Genomic DNA, 10,323 nt, shown 5'->3' on the forward strand with positions numbered 1-10,323 from the left:
AAGAAAATAAGAAGATCTGAAGGGCAAGTTGTTTTTAATTTCAAACTCAATAATTTTATAAAATCACAGCTCTTCCCATCATAAGAAGTGAAGTTACCAAAGTGAGGTGTGGTACACTATCCCTGCAGGAATCTCAGTAACCAGAAGGAACATTAGCAATAGAAGAGATGCATTCATTTAATGACTGGCATAATTTCCAATTTGACTGCAGGAAAACCTTTTTACTTAAGGTCAACAAAAATGTGACACTAGCAGGAGAAATGGATAGTTTTGCTAATTAATTACATATAAAAAACTGGGTTCCATATTTAAAATAAATGTGGAACTCTAAATCATACCAAACTAAAAATTTTACTTTTAACAGAACCAATGATACAGAATATTATTTAAATGATATTGCAAACAATTAAAAATCATTGATATCCAGGCTGATATTATAATATTTTTTACCAGAAATTGGTTGTATTTTAAGTGACATTTCTTTCAGAAAAACTGTCAAAAAAAAAGAGGAAAGGAAATTTCAGTTCTGCTGTGGCAGTTTAATCCTATTACAGTTTTTTCATTATTGTGACTATGGTGATGGCTTCAAAACCTTATACACATGTCGAGACTGATCAAATTGTGCACTTCAAGTATGCACAGAAGTCTATTGAATTATATGTCAGTAAAATTTTAGAAAGCAAAAGAGGAAAAAGGAAATTATTTTTTAATTTAAAATTGTCACACAACAATGTTTATTTTCTCGTCATCCAGAAATCTGGCAAACTCAATGTGTCATAAAAATGCAACTCTAAACAATTACATGTGGCAGAAAGCACTTTCCTTTGCTAAACAGCAGTAGTCAAAAAACTAAAAAAAACCTTTATTCCTCATTTGGCCTATCAGTGCTAACTAGAAAACTATTATTTTCTTCACTGATGTTTATAAACATGAACACGCTATGCCTTATATGAATAAAAGTGATTAACACTAACATAGTAACAATTATCACCAAAATTATTTGAATTTGTGCTTTATAATTACCAATTTTTTTCACATGCTATGCTTGAAATTATCAATATAAATCCATTTCTTTAAAATTCTCATGTCAACAGATTTTCTTCAGTTTGCTTTTCCAACTTTTCTCTGACATTTTAAATATAATGTTCCTCTCCACTTTCTTGTCTCTGATGGAGACATATTAACCTTGAAAAACTGGTCCAGGAAGCCAGTGAATTATTACACAAACTATCCAGTGTCAACTCCACACCTTGTATGTGAGGCTTCACTTAATTAGCACAGATTTGGGGTGGTGGGAACATTTATCTTTAACCACTAATCAAAATTGAATGGATCATTTGTTTATAAGATTACCACTTTCAAGGAGACAAATTTTGTTGATTAGTTACTTAATTGCTTAGTATCAAGGATAAAAGCCACTTCTGCTTTTATTGTATTTACTCCAGTAATAAACAGAAAGTTTCCGTACATAATGTTTATTCGTTCACTCTTTGGCAGCTTTCTTAAGTACCAAAAAATAAAAAAGTGGCTGTATTTAAAGTGCCAAAGATTTCCTGGCAATAGAAGTCAAAGCTTCCCGTAAAGATCACATGTAACTTAGCATTTAGAGTAATTACACATCAAGGGATGACTCTCCTAGTTTTAGTGCTGAAGTGGCTCAAAGGTTACCTTTTTTCCTAGGTGAGTTAACTGCATCCCAGGTACCTAGTAACATAGCCAAACTGACAAACTGAATTATTAATTTTATTCTTTTCTTTATTCAATCTCATAATTTTCTACTCCAGTCCTTAATCTATACTTTATTAAGAATTGTATCATACCACAGAAAACCATAGTGATTTAAGACCTGATATTTGTACTTTCACTATCACAAGGAATAGATTAAATAATGATACCAATTGAAAAAACTTGCACCTAAGAGTTCATAGTAGTATAATTCATAATATCCCCAAACTAGAAACAACTTAAATGTCCATCAACTGATGAATGGATTAATAAACACAGTGTCTCATACAATGGCATATTTTATGGCAATAAAAAGGATGAAATTCTGGCATACAGTACAAGAGGAAACCTTGAAAATATAATGCTAATATAATGAAAAAAATTTGTTACAATGTGCCAAAAATTATACTATTCTGTTTATATATAATATCAAGGATAGGGAAGTAAAAAAAAATTTCCTACTCGACAGATTGGTGAGTGTTGCCTAACTGTGGAGAGACAGTGCACAGAGAATGACAAATTATGTGGGATTTCTTTTCAAAGTTATAAAAATACTTTAAAATTTATGTGATGATATTTGTGAAATTCTGTTAACATATTAAGACAGGGTCTCGTTCTGTAAGTCAGACTGGCCTTGCGCTCACTATGCATCCCAGGCTGGCCTTGAACTCTTGGAAGTCCTCCTGCCTCAGCTTCCTGAGTGCTGGGATTGTAGGGGTGCACCACCACACCCAGCTTCATTATGTTTTTTAGAGTATAGACAATGACTCATGAAGGCAGACTGTTTAACTGTACTGGATATTATTGAGAATTGCAAATTGCTACTAGTCTCAGAAGATTACTGATGATGTGAAAAAAGTTGAGAATATCCATTCATCTGAAATAAATGAAAAATGCATTTTAGTAGGAACGATGATCACAGAAAATATTTTAGAGTATTTTACTATCAATTATAACTGGAAGTCAGGATACAGGTTTTTATTTTATGCTGAGCAATATTAGTTTTATGCACATATAGATAATCTAGAAAAATAAAATAAAATCAAGCACAGAATAGTAATTTCAGAAATACTGGAGTAGCTAGAATGGCTTGGAATGTGGCCTACAATGAAAAGAAAAGAGGTTGGCATCTGATGGAAGCATGCACTTCTTCCATTTTCACTTTCATTTTCCATTTTTGCAAGGCAAAAAAAAATGGATTAGGTTCAGGTGAGTTGAGATTTGCTGATGAAGGAATAGAAATTTTCTGACTCACATCAATTAACATATAACTATATAATTTCTTCTGTAAATAGTAGACTAGGAGATTAATGATGTAGGCAGGTAGTAAGTAGGTACTCTGTTAAAATATATCTGGAGTCATTTTCACAGTAGAGAAAGCAAAGAACAAATAAATGCAGCATTTTTTCTTGATAATTTTGGACCATGGTGGGTAAGGAAGGGAAAGAAGATTTGAGATTCATTAATCAATAGTGAAAAAGTTACAGAATCAAAAGAAGTTTCAAAGAAAAAATATAATTTTTGGTGTAGAGTTGTTTTTAAAATAACTCTAAAATGGAAAAATATTAGGTAGTATATTTAAATAATGGCATATTTTAAAAGAAGATTTTTGAAGTCCTCAAATATTACAGTGAGAAGTCTAGGGAACCATCATCAAAAACTATATTTGGTGGAGTGAATAAAGCTGAACAGGTGTGAAAATCAAGACTGTGAAAGGGTAAGGTGTTAATTTAACCATCCACATAGAAATTTAAGTCATAAACATTGATGAAAAGGTAATGGAAAAAAGATAATAAATCAGGTTTTAAAATCTCCAAGGATAAAGAGAGAGTAACCTGAAGCTGGCAAGAAGGAAAGAGAGTAAGGGATATAACCTAATGACATGGGCTTCACAGCATCTGCCTCTTTCAGGAATGGAGGAAAGAAAAATCATCTTTTTAGTGTATTATCTTTATTGATTACATTTTTTTCATACTTGGACTTTTATCAAGTTTTACCAACCCATCAAATTGTACACTTAAAAGTAGTAAATGTTATTGAATGTTATAGAACAATAAAGTTAAACCCAAAAGTCATGATACCACAGCAAAAAAATATACAAAATGATATAAAGATACACTGGAAATTTAAAAATACAGATACTGATAGAGAAAATTTTAAAAAACAGATGGTGTTCAATAAGTGTTTGGGAACTTCTGACTGATTCTAGACTGCACACAATTTGCAAATTGGTATTTTTAAGTAAAATGTTAGCCAAGAAAACCTTCGTAGATGTGAAGCACAGTTTTGCAACATTTCCACAAGAATATGAAATCGTCTTTAGTGACAACAGAAAGCAAAAGAAACTCTTGCTTCATTTCTGAAGTTTGCCTAGAACTGTGCTAATGGTAGATCTTCATTTCTAGAATGCTAGAGGAGGCCAGCTTAGCTGCACAGTCAGGTCAGATATGCTCAGTTGGGCTCGCTCCGCCCCCTTGCAACCAGGAGACTGTGAGGACCCCCCAGGCACTCCCACCTTAGCCAAGCAGGTGCCTGCAACAACAGACACCCCCCTCCACTACCTCTGGCCTCTTGGCTGTGCAGGTACCTGGTTCCACACTACAGAGGCACAGGGGGACATAAAGGCCATTGTCCTGAGCTGCAGAAGTGAGCAACAGAGAGAGGGCCTCTCTCAGGCTTCTTGATGAAAACTGAAGCTCACTGGAAAAGTGAAGAGAATCTCTGCAATAAAGGCACACCAGACCACCATACTTGGTAAGTTGGAGGGATCATCACCTCCCATTTGAACATGGACAATTTTCAGGGGAAAGGCAGCTGGAACCTGCAATAGAAGCTTGAGGAGTTCAATCCTACAGCAGGACAGGTAGCTCAACTTGGGGCTTGCAGCCAGAACTCTGCCTGAATCTCACAGGTCTGTGACTGGCTTACTCATTGACTTATAACTGCACACCGCTGCCCACCGTTGTCTATTGTGACAGCAGAGACATAATCTGAAGGAGGCTCATTTTTATCTTTATTTGTTATTTTCAAAATTACCACTATTTTTTTCTATTTTTAATTTTTTTCTTCTTTTTCTACTTTTAAAACTTTTATTTTTCTTTTTTCTTTTTTTCTTTTCTTTCTCTCTTTCTCTCTCCCTTACTCCCTTGCTGTCCCACATTGCTCTTCATCTCCTTTTGCATTCCTGTTCTGCCCCTAATTCATATTTCTTCTTTATTTTTCTTCTCTTCTCTTTCCTTCTCTTGCCTGTGCCCTCTGGCCTCACTGCTAACTTTCCCCTATCCTTATACCTACCTATCCCTCCCTCCCCAACTCGTTCTAACTCCCCATCCTGAAGGGTAATGTTCCTATATTGAAGAGTTTATTGACTATAAACATATGTTGGGTTGGTCCTTCATCTTGATTTAATTCACACAGTTAAAGGTGATAGGTTAAGAACTACCACAAACTGTCATTTTCTGAGAGGTACTTGATGCTATTGTGTTGCTGATTGTATCACTTGGGCTAAGGTGTTGTGATTGATCTAATCAGTTGTCCTTCCTGGTATAATGAAAATGAGATAGCCTCAGAGCCATTAGAGAATCAAATTCTAAAGACCAGCTATACCTGGAAGACACCTCTGAGAAGCAATCATTCCATAAAGGTCTTAAATACATCAATAAAGATACAATAAGCAACTTCAAAGTATCAATGCAGGAATGAAACCAAGGACAGTACCAAAAACAAAAATGAGAAGACATTAAAGCAAGTCACAAACTCAGACTTTCACCCCACAAAAGGCAAATTCTGGGGGAAACGAAGTAGAAACGTCTGATAATCAACCACCTGAACACCTTGAACTGATAGCACAGGAAGTAGGAAAACAGATGAAGGAGGCTCTAGAAAAATTCAAAACAGAAATAATCTCCCAGATAATTACAGAGATGGTGAGCAGAGTGAAAGACATGATAAGAGGCTCTAGAACAGAAACAGATAAGAAAATACATGAGCTCAGAAACATACTGGAAGCCATGAATGCCCAGCATCAGAAAGAAATGGAAATCATGGTCACTCAACATAAGAAAGAAATGGAATCCATGAAACAGATTCAAACAGATATTCAGGAGATTAAAAACTCCACTGAAAGCCTGCATAACAGATTAAGGGACTCTGAAGATAGAATATCAGATATAGAAGACAGGATTGTGGTTAAGGACCATGAAAACAGAGATTTCTTAGAAATAGTAAGGGACCACAAGAAATCAATCCAGCAGCTGCTAAATGGTGCAAAGAAGAATAACATAAGACTGATAGTACATGAAAAAAATGGGAGAAAATACAACTGACATGAAAAGAAGTATAGTATTATTAAAGAAGTAATAGTAGACAACTTCCCAGACAGAGGTGGAGAATTGGACATTCAGATAAGCGAGGCATATAGAACTCCAACTAGCCATGATCAAAAAAAAATATACACCTAGAAATATAACAGTCAGGATCTCAGAAATGCAACAGAAGAACAAAATCCTACAAGCAGTTAGAGGAAAGAAACAAATTACCTACAAAATAAGCCCATTGGAATCATGGCAAATTTCTCAACACAAACCCTCAAATCAAAGAGAGCCTGGAGTATTTTAAGCCCTAAAAGAAAATAACTTCCAACCTAGACTGATGTATCCTGCAAAATTATCTCTGAAAATCAATGGGGAAATTAGATACTTCCATGACAAAGAGCATCTGAGAAATTTCATGAACACCAAACCAGCTCTCCAAACAATTCTAAACAATATCCTAGAAAAAGACAATGAAAGTCACAACTCCATGAAGCCCAACAGAGAGGACACCAGGCAAGGTAAGAAACTAAAGGGAAAGGGGGAAAAAATAAGAAATAAAAGAGCCAACAATTGTAAAACATCATGACAAGGATGAATGAATATCTATTAATTATAACTATCAATGTTAATGGCCTCAATTCACCAATAAAAAGAAATAGACTGACAGCATGGTTTAAGAAGCAAAATCCAGCAATATGCTGTGTACAAGAAATACACCTAACTCAGAAAGAAATACATAGACTGAAAGTAAAAGGATGGAAAACAGTTCTCCATGCCACAGGAACCCCCAAAAAGCAGGGGTAGCAATCTTATTTGCAGACAAAGTAGATTTCAAACCAAAATTAAGAGAGACAAAGATGGTCACTACATCCTTGTGAAGGGAAAATTCCAAGAGGAAGAGATGACAATCATAAATATATATGCACCAAATACAAATGCCCCTAACTCTACCAAACAAATATTAATGGACATGAAAAACCAAATAAGCACTAATACAATTGTAGTGGGGCACCTCAATACCCCATTATCACAAATACACAGATCATCTAAACAAAAAATTAACAACAAAATTCACCAATTGAACAAAGTTATTGAAGAAATGGACTTAATAGATGTTTACAGAGTCTCCCAACCCACAAAATCAGAATACACATTCTTTTTGGATGCACACCAGTCATTTTCCAAAATAGGTCACATGCTAGTTCATAGGACATGTCTAAGTAAATGTAAAAGAACTGAAGTTACCCCCTGTATATTATCAGACCATAGTGCAATAAAATTGGATATCAAAGACATAAGAAACTGCAAAACTCCCACAAACATCTGGAAATTAAATAACTCCCTCCTGATCAACCAATGGGTCATAGAGGAAATTAAAGAAGATATTAGACAGTTTCTATAAGTAAATGATAATGCCAGTACAACATACAGGAATCTATGGGACACAATGAAAGCAGTTCTACATGGGAAATACATAGCAATGAATGTCCATATTAGGAAAACAGAGAGAACTCAAATAACCTAATGCAGAACCTCAAGCTCCTAGAAAAAGAAGAGCATAACAAACCCAAAGATCGTACAAGGGAGGAAATTATAAAGATCAGAAAAGAAATCAATGCAATGGAGACTAAGAGAATGATACAAAAAATCAATGAATCAAAGAGTTGGTTTATTCAAAGAATAAATAAAATTTATAAACCCTTTGCCAACCTTATAAAAAAAAAGGAAAGGCTCAAATCCATGAAATTAAGAATGAAAAAAGTGAAGTCACAACAGACCCAGCAGAAATCCAGAGCATTGTCAATACCTACTTAGAGAACCTGTACTCAATAAAATGGAAAACACAGAAGAAATGGACAGATTCCTAGATACATACAGATTGCCAAAGTTAAATAAAGAAGGTATAGAAATTCTAAACACCCCAATTACAATGAGTGAAATTGAAAATGTAATAAAAAATTTACCAACAAAGAAAAGGCCAGGTCCTGATGGCTTCACTGCTGAATTCTGCAAGACCTTTAAACAAGAACTATTACCATTACTCTTTAAACTCATCAAGGAATTGAAAGGGAAGCAAGGCTTCCAAATTCATTCCTGGGAGCAAGCATTACTTTGATTCCAAAACCAGGGAAAGACCCAGCCCAAAAAGAGAACTACAGGACAATCTCCCTAATGAACATAGATGCAGAAATCCTCACCAAGATACTGGCAAACAGAATACAGAGGGTCATCAAGAAGATCATACACTCTGACCAAGTCGGATTTATCCCTGGGATGGAAGGATGATTCAACATTCATAAATCAATAAATGTAATTACACTATATTAACAGAGCCACAGACAAAAACCATATGATCATTTCAATAGATGCTGAAAAGGCATTTGACAAAATCCAACACCCATTCATGATAAAAACCCTACAGAAAATTGGAAAAGAAGGTCTTTATCTTAACCTGATTAAGGCTATCTATGAAAAACCGACAGCCAACATCATACTAAATGGTCAAAAACTGAAAACTTTCACGCTAAAATCAGGAACAAGACAAGGATGTCCACTATCATCACTCCTGCTCAATATAGTTCTGGAAACATTAGCCACAGCAATTAGAAAAGAGAAAGAAATAAAAGGAATAAAGATAGGAAAGCAAGAAGTTAAACTGTCATTATTTGCTGATGATAAGATACTTTACATAGAAGACCCAAAATACTCTGCCAAAAGACTTCTAGACTTAATTGACAGATTCGGTAGAGTAGCTGGATATAAGGTCAAGACTCCAAAAATATTAGCCTTTTTATACACAAATAATAGACTCATTGAGAGAGAAATTTTTGGGGAAACAATTTCTTTTACAATAGCATCCCCAAAAAATCAAATATCTAGGAATTAATCTAACAAAGGAAGCAAAAGACCTCTACACTGAAAACTACAGCACTCTGAAAAAGGAAATCGATGATATAAGAAAATGGAAAGACATCCCTTGTTCCTGGGTAGGAAGAACCAACATAGCAAAAATGGGCATAATTACAAAACTGCTATATAGATTTAATGCAATGACGATTGAAATCCGAACAATATATTTCACAGAGCTAGAGAAAACAATCCAAAAATCCTTTTGGAACCAGAAGAGACCTAGAATAGCAAAAGCAATTCTAGGCAACAGAGACATGGCTTGGGGTATCACAATCTCCAACTTGAAACTATATTACAAAGCTACTGTGATAACAACAGCATGGTACTGGCAAAGAAACAGACCCGAGGCTCAGCAGAATTGATTAGAAGATGTAGAAACAACTCCAGACATACTTAGCCACCTCATCTTTGACAAAGGAGCCAACCACTCTCAGGTTGGTTGATACCCTCTTGCAGGAGGAAAGATAGCCTATTTAATAAATAGTGTTGGAAAAACTGGATTTCAACCTGCCAAGATTAAAACTGGACCCATCAAATGCTAGAGGAACAATTTAGAAGGAAAAGAATGAACTATTAATTTGTTTGGGATTATGATTGGGAGCCATGATCACGGATTGTGTAGTCAGACATGAACTTAATGAATGTAATAATCATGACATTATGCGTTCCTAGCTCACAGTATAATAATGGGTCAGACTATAGTCTTCAAAATTTTGCTGAAAGTCAGAGAATAGCTGTGCTACTACACTCCTGCAATTTACAGTGAAAAGCCAATAAAAACTAAAATTCAAATTCTAAATAAATTTAGATTAAATTAAAATCAAAGTCGAAATAAAATTCTTCAAGACAATTTGTGTCAGTAAGTCCCTTGGTGAGCTTCAACAGTGTAATTAAGTTCCATTATGACCAGTAAGAATTATTGTTTCATTTAACATGTGTCTTCCTTCAAATTTATGTTTCAGTATCAGATATTGCCCATTATTTGATTATTTTAAAAAATGCATTCTGAGACGTCTACAACAGAATAAAATGTAGTTTGATGAATTTGTGTTCTGTTTCTTCCCTTTCTCCATCTCTTCGTCCCCACCTCTTTTGCTTCTTCATATATTAGCCTATTAATTTACATGCCAATTGAAAAATTGAGATCTGTTTTTTTCTTCAAAAACATTATGTTTCTCTGTGACATTTCCCCTAAAACCTCATACCCAAGGTGGTAAGTTTATACCAAACTATCAAATTAAAATTATTTTATATTAAGAATTAAGGTCATTCATAAATAAAATTCTTGATTAGCAAATGATTTCTGGAAAGGTTTGGGTGCATTCAATGGCTTATGGCTCTTTCTAACCAAATTGACTTGAAAAATAATGAAGTA

Source organism: Heterocephalus glaber, unplaced genomic scaffold (genome assembly GCF_053883595.1).
Source record: "Heterocephalus glaber isolate CG9 unplaced genomic scaffold, H.glaber_assembly_v1.0 deba00001553, whole genome shotgun sequence".
NCBI lineage: Eukaryota > Metazoa > Chordata > Mammalia > Rodentia > Bathyergidae > Heterocephalus > Heterocephalus glaber.